This window comes from Podarcis filfolensis, assembly GCF_964270895.1.
Source record: "Podarcis filfolensis genome assembly, chromosome: 7".
NCBI lineage: Eukaryota > Metazoa > Chordata > Lepidosauria > Squamata > Lacertidae > Podarcis > Podarcis filfolensis.
In genome coordinates, this window is record NC_139603.1 from 23,522,902 (window position 1) to 23,541,530 (window position 18,629).

General features: G+C 44.8%; 1 protein-coding gene across 1 annotated transcript in view; it reads left to right on the top strand.

The window, feature by feature from the left end:
- The first annotated feature begins 10,607 nt into the window (after positions 1-10,607).
- Positions 10,608-18,629, top strand: part of LOC310767050 (cadherin-6) — a 155,621-nt gene continuing 147,599 nt past the window's right edge. Inside the window, exon 1 of the mRNA XM_083623837.1 lies at positions 10,608-11,109. The gene's annotated coding sequence lies outside the window, so the exon portion shown is untranslated. The remainder of the gene's footprint in view (positions 11,110-18,629) is intronic.

Genomic DNA, 18,629 nt, shown 5'->3' on the forward strand with positions numbered 1-18,629 from the left:
GGTTGAGAAGTGGACTCATAATCTGGTGAACCAGGTTCGCATCCCTGCTCCTCCACATGCAGCTGCTGGGTGACCTTGGGCTAGTCACACTTCTTTGAAGTCTCTCAGCCTCACTCACCTCACAGAGTGTTCGTTGTTGGGGAGAAAGGGAAAGGAGAATGTTAGCCGCTTTGAGACTCCTTCGGGTAGTGATAAAGTGGGATATCAAATCCAAACTCTTCTTCTTCTTCTGCTTGTGGAGAGCGACTGGGGGGCTGATATTGTGCATGTGACTTCGTAACATCCCGATGTCACATGTGTGAGCATCATGCGTTCTTCTCTAAGCAGGATAGAAGCTTCCTGGGCTTTGGGATGGAGGCACTAAGCTTCTGACAGGGTGCTGGAGCCATGCTGCCTTCTTCTCAAAGCCCACCCGGCTTTGGGAAGGTGGTGGGAAGGGTCTTGGACCCCAAGAAGACATCACACCTCCCTCCCTAAACTGGGCAGAAGCTTCCCGGGCTTTGGGAAGGAGGCGCCAGGTTTTAATACTATAACACTCTAATTTACCGGGAACATTTAGGGGACTAGCCTAGATCCGTCTACTGACCGCACACCACTGCTCCCTACCCAGTGGGAGCCATAATCAAATTCCACTCCTTGTGTGGAACTAGAGGAGCTGCTTGATCTCCTCCCAGGATGCCACATAGAAGTAACTGCCTTATAAAATATAGGCTTAGTTTTAAAAGGGAGCGAGATCAAACGAGAGGATCAAAATGCCCAGCAAAACTGGGTTAGAGCAGGTGGGCTTGCCATGAAAGTAAGGAAGGTGGAGTAGAATAGATTCACTGTTCAAGGGCAAGACCCCTTTTCCTTAGAACCAAAGGAGATGCAAATGTTAACAGCTTTGTGGGAACAGCTTTGTGGGAATCTGATTAAAGTCATTATAATTTCATTGACCTGTGTTGGCAGTTTAAACAAACACACAAAAAACTCCTATGCTTTTGCACTCCTGGTTTTCTGCGCTCCCGTTTGCATGTGTGAAAGAGGGAAAACTTACCAATGCGCCATGGAAGGCTTTGAAGACGCATCAGTCGGGAAGTCATTACACTGTCGAGGTGGATCTTTACATTGCAATTTTCATATCATATAAAATATCAGAGAGGACTGGGTTCAAGAGGTTCTAATTAAAAGTTTCAGTCCAGGTGGATCAAAGCAGGCGGAAGCTCCCAACTTTATTAAATGCCATAGCTTAGTTGCAGAGAGCATGTTCAGAGTCTGGTTAAAATAAACTCCTGTACAACAGCAAGGTAAAATCTCCGCTGGCAGTCTTGCAGAGCTACTTCCAGTCAGAGCAAGCAGCCGTTGCTTATATGTACAGTGCTACCTCAGGTTACAGATGCTTCAGGTTACATACGCTTCAGGTTACAGACTCTGCTAACCCAGAAATAGTACCTCGGGTTAAGAACTTTGCTTCAGGATGAGAACAGAAATTGCACAGCAGTGGCACAGCGGCAGTGGGAGGCCCCATTAGCTAAAGTGGTGCTTCAGGTTAAGAACAGTTTCAGGTTAAGAACAGACCTTCAGAACGAATTAAGTTCTTAACCCAAGGTACCACTGTATAGCCATTCTTTATTTCTTTAGTCTGGTGTCCTCTTGCTTGCATTTGACACTCTTTTCTATGATATTTTGATGATATATATATATATTTCCAGAACAAAGGATTTTTTATCAGCCTGTGACCTTAACAATTCTCCATTTGTCAACCGTTATTTATTATTAATTAATGTTTGTTTTTTGGTTGGTTTAGGTGTTTTGTTTTGGTTGATGTTTTCTTTTTTCTTTGGTATGTGTTGGCTATCTTTCTTTTTCTCTTTTTGTTGTTGTTTGGTTATAGAAAATGAATAAAAATAAGTTTAAAAAAAACAACAATTCTCCATTTGGCCTGTGCTTGGTAAGGTATTGCTAAAAGCGTCTTGGAAATCCAGAAGGCTGCATTCGGTATGACACACAATACGGCAAATCTCTGCTTTCATTTTTAAAACTTATCCAGGGGCTGCAAAGAAAAGCCAGAAAATGTGGGCAGATACAAGAAAGGATAGTTCCTTACTGGTTAAGGAAGTGGGAAAGCGATCGCAGAAACAAATCTTGTGTTTTGGTGCAGAGCTAAAGCAATGGGTAGGGTTAATTCCAGATGTGTTGATCATGCTGCTAGAAAAAGTATTAAAGAACAAATGGACTTACTTCGAAAATCTACTTTCAGAGTGTTTTTAATGAATTGTACTGGCAGCTGTACTGAGAAAAATATGAGAGCCAACAACAATTAATTTTAGCAGTTTTCATGTATCCAATGAGCCAGGGGCAAGAAAAAAGTAGCCGTCCACATGTGATTGGACTACAAATTCCATCAACTGATTGTTGGCCATGCTGGCTGTGAAATTATGGTAGCTGGAATCCAGCAACATCTAGAGGGCTGGAGGGCACCACATTGGCTAACCTACCTGCAATAGGCAATTTACCACTTAATGTCTTTTGGTCACAGCAGGCTTCCTGTGTGGTCAGGATCTTGCAGAGTTGAATGCTTCTGCAGATGGCTCCTCCCTAGGAGATGGAACCTCACAAAGCAGTTTCCATCAGTCATTGATGATTCCCTGGAATCACACATGCATAAACTCCTGAATGGAGTTTAGGATGGCTAAATGAAGATAGCCTGGCTAAGGTGGGATCTTTCTCTCCCACACTCCTGAAGAACTACAGGCTTCAAAAAATTGGATTTTTGTGCATTTGCATCTGTGTCTCATAAACACTCCAATTTTGCTTTTGCTTTTTTTTTCAATATGCTCCCCAAAAGGGCAAGCTAACTTGCAGACCAAATACTGAAGTAGTCCACTAACGTTACCACTATATGAGTGGAGAAAAATGGTAAGTCTAGCCCAGTGCAGTATTGGGTCTCACTACTTACCACAAAATAAAATACCTCACAGCTGAACCTGTAATTCCTGGAGGGGGGGGGGAAACCAATGCATTTGAGATGAGGTAATATGAAAGTTATAATGCGGTGTTGTTATCATCAAGGTATTAGCACGCATGTGCAAACTCACTTTGTCCAAAAGGAGGAAGGGAAAAATAGAGGACAACAACAGGAATTGTGAATTTTCTGAGTAGGTTTCACATGTAACCCAAACCATGATTATGCAAAGAATTTATTCCACATACAATCCAAAGTGACTTCTCAAGAATACATGGACAAGTGCTGTTAGAATATTAAGCTTTAAAAGACCGTACAGCATTCTTCTGGGAAGAAGAAACCAAGAGAAGTTTTTGACCTGAGAATCTAAGAATATCCATGAAACCTAACAGAGGGAGGCTGGTCCTCCAAGTACTGTGACAGCCTGCCCCACAGAAGAGAAAGACCCTCTGATTGGCCTGACCCCACGAGGCGAGAACAACAAGGCACTCTTTGAATGTACAAGGCAGTACATGTAAAACAAAGCAAAGGGAAATATTTATGCTATGTATAACCCACCTGTGGAACTCATTACTGCAGAAGGTCAAGGAGTCAAACAGTGCATCTGGATTTTCAAAGATCTGGAGAGAGCTGTGGTCATCAATAACATCAGTAGCTATCCAGGCAAAGATAATATTATTCTAGCCTCATAATTCACGGTGTCAGTTGATCGTTCACAGAGGTTGGTCGGGAAACTTTTGCCTCTTCGGTATGGCATTGCACAAGCTGGCCTGATGTTTGCTGCCTCCTTAGAATAATTGGAGAAATTATTACCAGGAATGCAGCTTATTGGATCACCAAAGCTGCACAATCTCATTAAATGTAGTATGCATTAAGATACATTAGTCTGGGCTGTAAACTGTGTTCTTGTCAGAGCATCGAAGCAGTGGCGGACCTTGGCGCCTCAAATTTCAGTGGCGCCCTGTGTGGTGCCAAAATCTGGCTTGGATGTCATAGCTGCGGTGCCCCCCCCCCCCGGTGCCCCAGAAGCTCTGTGTCTGGTGCAACCACACCAGTCACACTCTTATAGATCTGCCTTTGCTTGAAGGTTCAAACCAAGAACCTCACAAGCCCATATGCTGCTGTGGACTGTGTTTGCTCAGAAGTTTGTTGAACCAGGGAGCACCCACACACCTTATAGTAATTGGCAGTCAGCATCAAGTCTTTGGATTGGCCAGATTCAGGAGCTGAGTCTTTTGTTTTACTGCTAGCTGCTGGGAATGTTGTCCTTGTCTGGTCAACGCAATAATACATGCGTGCTTGCGACAACTCCAGCAACAAAGCTCAATTGCCCTACTCTAGACTTGGATTGAGTTTTGCCCATACCCAACTGGCTCTGACAAATGTTTTCAGGTCTCTCAGTCACCATAAAAAAAAGATTATCATTGCAGTTCCAGATTTTTAAAGATGCTCTTTAAATCATACTGCCTGCAAAACTATTTCTCCAGCAACTGGTAACCGAAGATATCATGCACCCCATCATAATTTGTAGAAATTCATAGGTTTTCCTCCATGAACTTGACTAAACCCTGAATCGTCATTGCTAAGTTCTTATCTATTTAATATAAAGCAAGGTTACTCAGTTCGTAGGCGCAGAACACTAGGCTGCTTATGGATAAACAGTATCTGCAATATGAAAGTAACTACAAGAACAAGCTAAAGGGTGGAGAATTAACTCCAACCCATAATAACTAGATACAATATTTATCTCTATAATTCCAAACTACACTTCCGTTGTCTGGGTGCGCTGGTATCTGCACTCCTGTAAGTGTTAATCATGAGTGCTGAATCTGACCCAGTATTTGCTGCTTCCTTTTCCAGTTTATTCTCATTTCTGTTTTCCCCTTTCCGAATCCCAATGAAAATATTCCAAGCACCATCTTAACCCTCCTCCTCCCACCATTCCATTCCAAGCCAAGCACAGCTGGTCATGCAAACCCCACTATGTCCTACAACAAACAGTTTTCATCTTCCCACTCAGGCTCACCACAGACTTTACCAGCTTTTAATTTAATATGTTGATCCGTGGAGGACTGTCAGCCATTGTTAGTTAGGCAAAAGGAAATGTCATCAATTCAACCAAAGCAATGGATTACAGCTTTGATTCTAAGTGGTGCTTAAGTCTTTGTAGTATCTGTGATTCGAGGAACCTCGGAATGATCAATTCCAAGGTTAAGTTGTTCTCTGGATTCTAACAAACCAGCCTCTCCAGCATTCCACATATGAAAATAGGAACATGCCAAGGCTATCCACTTGAAATCTATACGCCTTTGCTTTCCTCTGCCTATTGTACACTGCACTAATTTTCTCTGCATTTCCTGTTTTTTCCGGCTTTTGAGGCAGCTGCATATGCAAACTTGTAGTACAGTGGTACCTTGGGTTAAGAACTTACCGTATTTTTTGCTCTATAAGACTCACTTTTTCCCTCCAAAAAAGTAAGGGGAAATGTGTGTGCATCTTATGGAGCGAATGCAGGCTGCGCAGCTATCCCAGAAGCCAGAACAGCGAGAGGGATTGCTGCTTTCACTGCGCAGCGATCCCTCTTGCTGTTCTGGCTTCTGAGATTCAGAATATTTTTTTTCTTGTTTTCCTCCTCCAAAAACTAGGTGCGTCTTGTGGTCTGGTGCGTCTTATAGAGCGAAAAATACGGTAATTCATTCTGGAGGTCCGTTCTTAACCTGAAACTGTTCTTAACCTGAAGCACCACTTTAGTTAATGGGGCTTCCTGCTGCCGCCGCACCGCCGGAGCACAATTTCTCTTCTCATCCTGAAGCAAAGTTCTTAACCAGAGGTACTATTTCTGGGTTAGCGGAGTCTGTAACCTGAAGCGTCTGTAACCTGAAGCATCTGTAATCTGAGGTAGCACTGTAATTGGGAGTTATAGATCTAAATATTGTCTTCCAACTCACATTGTTTAACAGCTAAGAAAGAAAGTTCTGAACCAAGCTCAAATTGCATCTCTGCCCATCACTCACTAGGTAGCCTTAGGTCACCACAACTCCTGGGCAGGCCCTACCTGCCAACTCTGACTAATTGTGCTAGCCATTACAGATGTGTTTTAAGGATTACTGCAATAATGCACGGAATGCTCTTGGAACACTCCAAAGCTGCAACCCTAAACATAGCTACTGGTTATGACATAGCATGGGGGGGGTATACAGCCAATGGGGTGGTTGCTCCAGACACAAAATTTCAACACCCAATACTGCCTCCATACAGCTGTGCACTTCCGTCACTGGGCTCCATTGAAAATGGCTTCTCCACGCAAACCAGGAGGCAACCTCTCCAGACAATGAAATAACACTTCTTATCTCCGCGGCTGCAATCTCCTGGGAGACACGGACATTGTTAGGCAGTTGAATGTGCATGCATCTGTTTCCCGGGTGCTGGCAACCCACGCTACACCACTTGCCACTGTGGAATAAGCCTCAATGAGGCTTACTTCTGAGTAAAGATATATAAGATTGCACTGTAAGGTACCATATAAACACTATGCATTATGACTAACTGAATTAACAACACATATTAACCTTGTTAGTCAAACTGCAACAGTACTAAAAAGAGTTATTGCTATACTAAAAAGAGCCAGCATGCTTACAGGGATGGGTGTGTTTGGGATGCCGCCAATGCACAAGCAGAGTCAATCTGACACTCCTGTCAATGTGTTTGCACAGCGTTGCCTTCCCCAGCACATATCCCCTCTCCCTCCCGATATGGCAAGCAGTAACACACCTGACAGAAGTTCAGGTGAGCGCCTCCACCCCACTGTGCCACCCACTACAGCTTATAGGAAATATAACAACAGCTGTCGTTGTTGCTGGAAATTACGGGAGCAATGGGTCAAGAATTTGATTCATTCATTTATTCAAAGAAGTTATCATATGCTGCCTTTGAGAATAAACGCTTTCAAGGCTGCTTTCAAGAAAACACAAAAATACAATAGAAAAATACACACCAGCGGGGGGGGGGGCTGGTAGGGCTGCCACTTGTGCCCACATTGCTAGCCAACCTCACTTACCTGTCAGACTTCCAGCCCTGTTCCTTTACACCTCACCCAAATTCCCGTCCCCTCACAGCTCGTCCAATGCCACCCGCTCCCAGATCTTGCCCTCCCAAAAAACCTTACCCCATAGCTTGCCCACCTCCCTGTTACTGCTGCCACTGGTTGGGGGGAAACAGGAGGGAAACGCAGGAGAGAAAGGATGTATTTCTCTTCACACACACACACACACACCCGCTGCCCGCATTTTCAGGCTTCCTGCGGCGGCAGCAGGGTGAGGGAAGATTCCCCTCCATACCCCTCACTCCTGCCAGTAGTGGTGAAAGAGGAAGCACAGCAAGGCCTGCCTGGGCTGCACCAACTGCGCTCTCTGCCAGTCATACCGCCTGCCTGGACCAGAGGCCTGCTTTCGATGGCAGCAGTGAGAATGTGAGAATGCCTGCCTGGGGCTCCTGCTTGCCTGCTCACTTGCTTCACCATGAACGTTCATCAGCATGACAACGGACAAGTGCAAATATAGTATAGAACAAAATAATATACTAGCAGACCAGCAACACAAACACAAACAAACATATGGCAGCCCACCTGAAAGGACTAAAATGCAATATAAAAGCCAGCAAACAAGCAAATAAACAAACAGGAACAAGAAGGCATGAATTCTGTCTTTTTCCTGGCTGTCAAATGCATTCTAGTTTTCACCTTTAAAGTTCAGGACCACAATACCTACTGACCACCTTTCCCTGCCCTGAGATAATTATCTGTGGTCTTCTGTGTGCCATCCACAGGACAGAAGCAAGGGAAGGGGTCTTTTCTGTGGTAGCTCCCCTACCTCCCAACTTATGGAAGGCTCTCTCCAGGGAGGACTACCTGCCTCCAACCTTGTTATCATTTTGGTGCCAGGCAAACGTTCCCGTTTTCCTGGTCATTTGGGAGGCATCCTTTATAGCATTAAATTTCTTTTTGATAATGCTTATGTGGTTTTATTATTGTTTTTTACTTGGTTGTAAATCACTTGGAGAATTATTATTTTTAAAAAAGTGGAAAGTGATGTAAAATTTAATAAACTTTAAACCAAAACCAATAATAATAACCTTTCAAGGAAAAGCCAATAGGAAAAATGGGAGTAGTAAGGTCTTTCCAAAAGGTATACACTGTTGTAGTCTGGCACAGCCCAAAGGGGAATGAAATCGCAAGCCTTGGAGAATGCCCTCTGCCTTGTTCCCAACAGCTGAACGGCTCCTGGCAGGAGGCAAATGAGAAAAGCCTCAGTTGTTGACCTCAGAGGGTGGGCAACCTGGTGAAAGTGATCTGCTCTGTGATCTTTGGATAAAGGGTGGTAGATAAACTTAATGATAAATAAATGTAGCAGGCCTTCAAATAACCTGGATCCAAACTGCTTTGAGGCTTTAAAAGTCATAGCCAACACTTAAAGTTGGGCTCAGAAGTGCTCCAGAAGCAGCTGATACGGGCATCACATGATATGGATAGCTCAGTTGGTTAGAGTGTGGTGCTGATATCTCCAAGGTCGCAGGTTCAATCCCCCTAAGGGACAGCTGCATATTCCTGCATTGCAGCGGGTGGGACTAGATGTTCCTCAGGATCCCTTCCAACTCGACAGTTCTATGATATGACCACCTGGGTCCCAACACTGCATGAGCAACAGTATTCTGAGTCCAAGGCTGGCCCAACACACATTACTTCCTGCAGCAGGGCAGCAAATGGCCCCATGCTCTCAGCCTCAAAGTTAAGTAGGTGCATGATATACAAGGCAAGCCAAGTTCTTTAGGCACCTGAGGCAGAAAATCCGAGGAACAGCTCCCTACCTGACAGCAAAAAAACCCATAAGCACCTGCTGCCCTTTCCTGACACCCAAAATCTCCTGCCTGAAGCAGCGGCATCATGCCACCTAATGGTAGGGCCGGCCTTATCTGGACCAGCAGAACCATTTTGAAGCCGAGCACAGTCGATGAGCAGAACAGCGTGAGCTGCTTTCTACCAGGGGTGCCAACTTGAATAAAATATTTCTTGGGGGGAGGGACAAGTAAGCCTCGCCCCACACAATCGATCACATGACACCATGCACACTCACCATTAGAATGGCAATGCCCATCGACATGGGAGGGGCAGCTCCCTCAAATATTTTATGGGGGCGGTCAAAGCCCCCTCAGCCCCTAGGAGTTGGCTCCTATTATTTATACTGAGCCACACCATTAGTCCATCTCCCATGCTGATGGGCTTCTACAGAGCCACGCCATCGGGCCATCTGATGGGCTTCTACCGAGCCACATCATTGGTCCATCTGATGGGCTTCTACCGAGCCACACCATTGGTCCATCTGATGGGCTTCTATTCAGCCACATCATTGGTCCATCTGATGGGCTTCTACAGAGCCACACCATTCGGTTCATCTGATGGGCTTCTACAGAGCCACACCCTTGGTCCATCTGATGGACTTCTACAGAGCCACACCCTTGGTCCATCTGATGGGCTTCTACCGAGGCATGCCATTGGTCCATCTGATGGGCTTCTACCGAGCCACACCATCGGTCCATCTGATGGGCTTCTACTGAGCCATATCATTGGTCCATCTGATGGGCTTCTAGAGAGCCATGCCCTTGGTCCATCTGATGGGCTTCTACCGAGCTACACCCTTGGTCCATCTGATGGGCTTCTACCGAGCCATGCCATTGGTCCATCTGATGGGCTTCTACCGAGCCACACCATCGGTCCATCTGATGGGCTTCTACTGAGCCACATCATTGGTCCATCTGATGGGCTTCTACAGAGCCATGCCATTGGTCCATCTGATGGGCTTCTACAGAGCCACACCCTTGGTGCATCTGATGGACTTCTACAGAGCCACACCCTTGGTCCATCTGATGGGCTTCTACTGAGCCACGCCATTGGTCCATCTGATGGGCTTCTACCGAGCCACACCCTTGGTCCATCTGATGGGCTTCTACAGAGCCATGCCATTGGTCCATCTGATGGGCTTCTACCAAGCCACACCCTTGGTCCATCTGATGGGCTTCTACCGAGCCACACCCTTGGTCCATCTGATGGGCTTCTACTGAGCCACGCCATTGGTCCATCTGATGGGCTTCTACCGAGCCACACCCTTGGTCCATCTGATGGGCTTCTACAGAGCCATGCCATTGGTCCATCTGATGGGCTTCTACCAAGCCACACCCTTGGTCCATCTGATGGGCTTCTACCGAGCCATGCCATTGGTCCATCTGATGGGCTTCTACCAAGCCACACCACTGGTGCGTCTGCTTCAGGACAGCCAGCACTGACTGGGCAGCATCTGCTATCCACGGTCTCAGGCAGGGCCCTTGTCCACCCCCTCCCTTTCACCTGGAGACCCCATCTTCTGCAAGAGTGGGGTCCCCCATTAGAGATTCACCCCCCTTACAGGTCATGAGACTGCCTCACCCCACCGTCTCACCCCCTCACCGGCTCGTTGCCTTTCATTCCTCAAACTCCTGAGGGCTTGGCCGCAAGACTTCCCAAGAAGAGCGCGCCTTTCTCTGCCACGCGAGGAGGCGGCGGCGGCAAAGGAGGGGAGGCGGGCGTCTTCCAGAAAGGCCTCCTCCTTCTCCTCCTCGCACCTCCCACCCCATTCACTCGCGAATCGCTGGATGCCTGCAAGAGGCGCCTTCGCTGCTCCTCAGCCCTTCACCTCCCCGTCCGCAGAGCTGCGGCTCCGGCTCCCGAGGCGCCGCATTAAGAGCAGGGCGCACCGTTGGCGTGCGCGCGTGTGTGTTCTGCGAGGTTAAAAGAAAGAAAAGCCGGCAGGGCTGTGTGTGTGTTTTTGTGTGTTGTGTGTGTTTCTGTTTCTACATCTTTCCTGGCGAGTTTCCATTGCCTCCAAGGACTCCGGGACGCTGCCTTAGGGACCGAGTCCTCCGAGGGAGAGCTGCCCTCCGGCTGCCTCGCCTTCCTCCACGCCGGAGTTTGGAAGTGATGAGAGGGAGCTTCGGTGCCGCGCAAGTAGCTTCGGCGGCGGAAGGCGGACGGAGAAGCGGCGCCGTGGCCCCCGAAGCCGCCCGCTGCGTCGCTTCCCGACTCGACTCGGCGCCGGCGAGCAACTTGGCGCATCCCTTTCGCCTTCTCTTCTGAGCCGGTAAGGAACCGATGGTTTCTTCTTCATCATCATCTTCTTCTTCTGTCTTTCTCTTCCTCGTCTTCCGTCGCCGGTTCGGGAGAGCTCAGAGCGTGAGACTCTTCAGGGTCGGGGGTTCGAATCCCGCGCGGGGGCCAAAGGGGGAGGGTTGGACTAGATGATCCATCCGACTCTACGTTCTAGGCAAGCAGTGCCAACTTGAATAAAACATCTCGGGGTTGGGGGGGGGGAGGTAAGCCCTTACTGCATAATCGATCACAAGATGGGGCACCCATCTTTTTGTCCGTCAACTTTTGGGGGGGTGGGGGGTCAAATATTTTATTGAAGGGACCTCGGCTCCGAGGAGTTGGCTTCTACGCTTCCCGTGTTTTTCTTGGTTCGGTGGGTCGGTTGGTTTGCCGCTTCTCTCCCCCCCCCCCCAATACCCCACCACCTCTCTTCTTGTTTGGTCTGCTGCAAATGCTAATGAAACCCTGTTATTTGCACACACATACACACGAAAAGTTGGCAGGTCCGTTACTATGGGAGCACCATGCCAGTGTGGCGGCACATGGACGGCGATGCGCTCTTTTAAGCTGGGGATGGGAGTTCTTGTCATTTCTCTTCCTCTTTTTTTGCGCATGGATGGGATGCTAAGTGGATGCGAGCAATTGAAGTGCTTGATAGGAGCAGCATCTTTGCTGCTCGTTTAGGTAAGGTAAAGAGTGGGGCGCCTTCTGTTGATGCCGCTAGGAAGCCCTTTGGACACCCTGAAACACCTCCCCCCCCCCCGACACACACAAAATCACACGCGAAGCAGAGAAATCCTAAGAATAATAATGATAGCCTTCTCTTTGGATTTGATATGGACCTCATAAGGCAGAAGGAAAGCCTCGAGGAGTGGGAGGGGGGTCGGAATACTGATCTAGAGAACGTACACAGTTGAAACGAGGTCTTTCCTTGAGGAAAAGTCGGGAGAGCAGGAAGAGTTGTGGAGATGGCACAGAAACCTGGTAAAGCATGGAATGCTTTGCGCCTGAAGAAGAGGCAGTGTGCAAGGTGAATGAATGTGGGATGCTGAAGTTGAGCAGCTATAGAAAATTCAATCACAGGGTGAAACTATATGTATTGAAACACGTTGCATGCATGCATTGTGCATGTGCGTGTGTGTGTGCATAACCTCACCCCCAAGCATTCCTGCGTGTAGCGTTTTTGATTTAAAGGTTTGCATCTGGGCATAGAGGTCAGCGGTTGTGGAATGAGGTCTTGACAGTGCTGCAATAAAATCCATATTTTATGGAGAGTTAAATGCAGTGCTTTGTAAGTGCAACTGGATGTTCATCTATATGGTCCCCCCTGGTGACATTCAGGGATCAAGAAGTTTAATGGCTTAAATTGCACTCATCCCAGCAGCACATCTGTTACCTTTAACCAGAAAGGGAACAGGAGATGTCTCTTTATGACACCTATGATTTAAAGTTTTCTTATCACAAGATTTTAACAGAGCGCGGGGCGGGCGGGGGGGGGGGGTGCTCTTCAGCCTGATCCAAGAGAGTAAGGGCAATTCATTTGTTTGATGGGGCAAAGTCTTCGTGCAGTTCTTGTGCGAATAGTGCACCCTTAACGGAAACTGCTATGCGTGTGTGCTCCATTCACTGCGTACTCAGACGAAACTGTGCACATGAGTAACTATGCCGTTCATGATTACTGCTTTGGAAGTTGTGTGCAGAGCTGTGTGCTCAGTTTTTATACGGAGATCTTGTGTGCGCACAAGGGAAGCCAGATGTTGATGCAGGACCACATTAGGGATACTCTCATAGTTAAGTATTTATGCGCTGTGTGTGTGTGTGTGTGTGTGTGTGTGTGTACATACGGAGTCTTGGCACTGCTTCTGCTTTCTTTTCTTAGAGGCATATGAGACAATGTGTACCGGGAAAGGATTGGCTGGAATGTACATTTCTGGGTTCACCGGAGACATATATGCATATTCTTCCTCCGGTCATGACAAAGGCTTGATTCGTGGGATAGAATTTCAACAGCGTACATGGTTTCTGCCAGAAAGTGTTTGCATGGAACTTTAAGGGCTCCATACATTCGATTAGCAGCCCCTCCCTAAAAGAGTGATGTTTTACAGATCACACTTTCTCTCCCCCCCCCTTTTCTTAAGGGGGAGGGGGTTGAATGAGTCGATAACGTTCAGTTGGGAAGGAGGGTGGGCTAAGTCCAGATGAGTCTGGTGGGATGAGATCAAACAGATTCCTTCACCCCTGATACAAACATAGATTTCCTTCGGGCTGCCACAGTGAGAGCATCTGATTGAATTGGCTCCTATAAGCAACTCCAGTCCAGTGTCCTAATAAATAACTGCAGGACCAAGTCTCTTTATTCTGATATCATCAGGCAGGCTCTAGCACTTATCTGCTTCTTGGTTTTCAATTGCACTGAGAGTCCTTTGGCCCAAATTTCAAGTGATTTGCGACCCAAAACTAACTGGTTACTCAGAAATAGCAGTCAGAGGCAGTGGGGAAAGAATGTCTTAAAGGCAAGTGGAAATGATTCAGTCTGATGGTGGCTCCCTGCAGTTATCCTGTGCAGCCATTCGAGGCTCTTGAAAGCTGGTGCCCCCTCTAGGGACTTGCTAGGTTTTTCGTTATAGCGGTTTTCACACCAGTTTCCTGTTATCTCGTATCTCAAGGCTAGCCATCAAAGATTATATCTATAGCTTGCCATTAAAAAGGGAGAGCAATGGAGAAGTTTAAACTAGCATCATTCTCTGTTAAAAATCTGCACTGCTCAGCATCCACCTCCTCACTCCTATGTCAGATTCCCAGCGAAAGTCGTCACCAGTGAAAAAGATGTTTAGTATTTCTGCAGGCTTTGACAATAAAGCATAATGCATTTGGTAACTTGCATTGAATAAAATGGATCTCTCTCTCCATCTCCCTCTACTTTTTGAAACTTGCTGGAAGCTTTTCACAGACAAGTTCTGTTAACCAGACTGTATTTCTACTTCTCATAATGTCTCAGTGAGATTAGTGATTCCCCCCAAAGTGTTTCCTTCTTTTGAGACATGTGTTTTGCTTCATCATATTCTCTCTTTATATATATTTTTGAATGGAAACTGTTTTCACTTCCTCGCCACCCGCACTCCAGTTAACTTGTTTGATCTGGGATTTGAAAAGATAATAAAGTCCAGCTCTCTATGTGACATGATAAATGGGCCGCTTTTATGCGTGGAGAACTTGTACAGTTGTTACATTTAACTATTGTGATTCATCCTTTGCTGGAATATTTTACTCTTTTGCTATTTGAATGACTGTCTGACATTGATACGTTGTGCTTTTTTGGGGGGGGGAACCCAACTCCCAAATTAAATATTATTATGAGTACAGCGTTATTTCGGCATTTCGGCTGGAAATGTGTGAAATTAACAAAACTGAACACATTTCCAATGCCTATGGCATCATGTTAACACTGCAAGCCCATTTGTAATACACAAATCTCATGCCATTCATTCCACCTTCCAGTAAGTCTTTAGAGAGGGGGAGTATAAATCAAGTTGGTGCTATATAGAGAAATGGTATCAGGCCCAGCTATGGATCTTCTTCATATTGCGTAAGGATTGCTGTAATTCCTATATTGATCTACTGAAATTATATATAGTACAACCAGAGGGAAGCACTCAATAAGCACAGGTCAAGAAGGAGTACCTCCAGGATGAAAGCATAAATTTATGAATTCATCCAAACTATGGGTTCAGTTGCTTAATTTATGTTTGCGTCAGTAATGCAGTTTACTCCTTGGCCTGCTCTGAAATTGTGCAAGGAAGAAAAATGCTGATTTCCTTTGCATGTTGTCTTATGGTTACTGTTAGTTTACAGAAGTTCTCTCCATGTTTTTAAGCTGATGTGCTTGTCCTGATGTTTCTAAACGATTTTGGTTTCAATAATCATTTGGTCAGAATGCTCCAGAACTGGACATACAGTTTTGGATGGGATTGTAATTCATTTTGCTGTAGCTAACATTCCTATCGCTTATCTGCCACTGTGTATATGTTGAGTGTGCATATCAATTCACCCGACTCATTTCATAAACTATGTCCTAGCAAATCAGTCTTTTCTGCTGAGTGAGTGTGGTAGTTGTCTTTCGCTTTATAAACATTGGTTATTAACTTTGGATGTTATTTTGCGGGGGGGGGGGGGGAGAGAAGGAAAACTGGCATAAGTAATGTTCCTTGCATCATTGGTTTTGGCCTTGGTATCCCAATCTGAATGAAGTCGGGGTATGGTCCCAAAGGACAGAGAAGTGACTCACTCTGAAATGTATGCTTGTTTCAAAAATATAGTTTTTAACTCAGCGGCTGTCTACCTCATTTACCTAACAAATAGGTTTAAGCAGATTACCAGTGCATTTTAGAAACCCCTTCCCCTTTGAATACTGAATAATACACTGGAAAGTATCATAATTGTGATTCAAATAAGCAGACTGGAGGGAAAGAAATGTGCATTGTTATTTGGTAAATTACAGTAATGTTTGGTTTTTAAAAGCTTTTTTATCAAGGCATTCCCTCACTCTCATTGAGAAGTGTATGTGTGTTTGTGTATTTCTGTACCTGTAAAGAAGGGAAGTAAAAGTTGGGCTTTTAATTTGAAACTGGACATCTGGGTGGCAATCATTTGCTTTTGGCGTAGTCTTCCTATATGGCCCTGGCCAAGGGATTTAGCCCCGCTTCCCTAAAAAACATTCGGACCTCCCCCTTCCCCATCACACACACACACACACGGGTATTCTTCAGAGAGAAAATGTTTATCAGGTCAGCTCCTGTAACGTCACATTTGATCGTATAGGACAGCAAGTTTCATAACTCCTAAAAAGGCTGCAATAAAATTGTAAGCATTGGTCATTTTGAATTGTTGTTGATTTAATCAAGCACAGTTCAGCAAACGTTAAGAATATAGTGTTCAATGGAAAGACTGGTGAGACTTAACGGTGGTTTGAATTCTGCTGAATTGTGGCCTTTTTCTAGTCTACATCTTTGTAGTAACCCCCTCCCCCCAATAACACCCCTATCCCCATGAATTTTTGACTGAAATACTACATATTAGCCAATTTGAAATCAATTTTGTTTGCCAGTGTATTTTTTTAAATTGAGACACACAGAGAATGTGGGGGGATATGTTGTGCATTGATAGACAATATTGAATGGTGGGACCATGAGGTCATGCTGGAGGTTGATAAAACTTCGCTTTCAACATAGCCATCCCACCTACTCCTCAGGCACCATGCCTTGCTGTAGACAATGACAGCATTCATAGATTCTTTTATATTTATTCGGTTCCCTAGAATAAGGGAACATTGAATCTATAGCGTCACAACTCCTGGAAAGTAGCAAAAACTATTCCAGCAGTTTCTTAACACTCCATAGATAGTGATACTGTGTTGCTATCGCTCCACCTGGCAAATTGAGGACATCCTGGGTCTTCCTTGCATCAGTAGAGCAAAACGATGAGGACACCAAAAGGACATTTATCATGACTTGTGGCAGCTACATAGTCACATCATCCTAGTTGTTCAATTCAGGTTTGGAAGATTAGTCAGCTCATCGTTTCACCACACAGCAATTTTTAGTCATTCAGAAATTATTATTTTTCCAAGCAGCAATTTCAGTCTTCAGAAGTGCGTATAACATAATGCATTACGTTTCCACAAAACAACTTATCCTTATTAGGATCAAGAGTTGGTTCCCTCTGTCTCTCTTGTTTGGAGTTGACACTTGGTTAAAGAATTCGTAGCTGTCCGATTATATGCATTTTTAGTTGATCAAATTTGCACGAATTTTCTGATGAATAAATCAGTCGTTTTGAAGAAGAGAGTAAGGTGTTTTTTAAAACAAAAACGATGTTTCATGTTGTGCATCAACAACCAGCTTAGAGGAGACACATCCTCCTATGGGTGTTGCCTGCCTTCTGTGATGTTCATAAGTGTTGCTATTAAAAATAATAATTACTATTATTTTATAATGTTGCCGAATTAATCAGGGGCAGCTTGTATGTCAAATAAAAGGTGTTTTTTAAAAATTGATTGATCTAACCAATTAATTGACTAAGTATGGAAATGCAGTTTTAATATAAAGTATACTTGTTTGCAGAGGAAGACTTCCAAAACACAGTAATAAGCCACTGTCAGGGGTTTGTTGGTTTGATTGTTTTTGCAATCAAGTGGTGAAGAAATTTTAATAAAATAAATAAATAAAATAAGTGATTAACTGCTTGTTGATCCCAGAAGTGTTTTTTTCTTCACCGAGCATAATAGGACAAGATTCAGCCAAAATTAAACTGCTTTATTATTTATTTTCAGCAAGCTTACCAGGCTGCATAATTCAGTTATCCAATATTTGTTTTTAAAAGTTTTACTGATTTTTATCTGCATTGATAATTATGCAGGTATACTTTAACAGTTTTGTGGATTTGAGCTGTGTTTTATTGGTGATTTTATTTCATATACGCCTTAGAGAGTCTTGTGATTAAGCACTCCATACATTTGTAAAATACAAATTACAGAGTTTTTCTCTGACCCAGAGGTTTCAATAGGGAAAGTAAGCAAACACATCAGAGTAAAAACACTAGGAGTTAAAAGTAGCTAGATAGTTCACCTAAAAACAAACAAACTGAGTTGATAAAAGTTGGTCTGGACAATTTTATTTTTATAAATATATATGGCCAAACTCAGTTCATAATTCCTCTACATGAAATGTGAATAAAAATTACGAAGAGGTGGCAATCTAAGGTAGTACACGGTATAGCCAGATTGTTCCATGTTTTTGAGCTTCCATATAGCTGCCCTTCCATTGTGAACCTATCAATTCCCACTCCAGAAAACTCTGAGTTCAGGGGACGGAATCTTAATATAGAGTGACATAACACAAAAGAACCCATCCTGCTCACTTGACTACTGGTTGTTAAAGTCACCTTTGTCCAGTAATGCATTGCCTTGACCTTTCTAAGCAGTAGGTATTAAACACACACACACACACACACACACACACACACACACACACACACACCTGCCCAAGTCTAAATCAGACCAGTAGTTTATTTTAGATACCATTTTTGCTTCATGGCAAATAGCTTAATGCAGGTGTTCTATCATATAGCCATACTGGCTGACTGCATCTCAGTGTGCTTTCCTGCAGATTTCTTTTTGTCCCTGAGATCATCCTACACAACTGATTTCCCCCTCCTCCAGAGAGCTTCCCTTGGAAACCATTTTTGCTTCCTGCCTGAAGAAGGAATTGTTTCCTTCTTCTCTTTCGGGAGATCCTCAGGCCCGCAGGAGCAAGAAGGAATTGCCATGAAGTACAATTTGACCAGTACTTCTCTTGTCACAACTTTCCCCAACTTTGGAACATGGCATACTATAGGGATGATCTCTTAAGAATAAAATGAAAGGTATGAGTGTGTGGTGTATCGGGGCCTTCACTGCAAACACTCCGATGTTCCTTCTACGGAATAATTAATTGGATTTTCTGAGAGTTGAAGGTT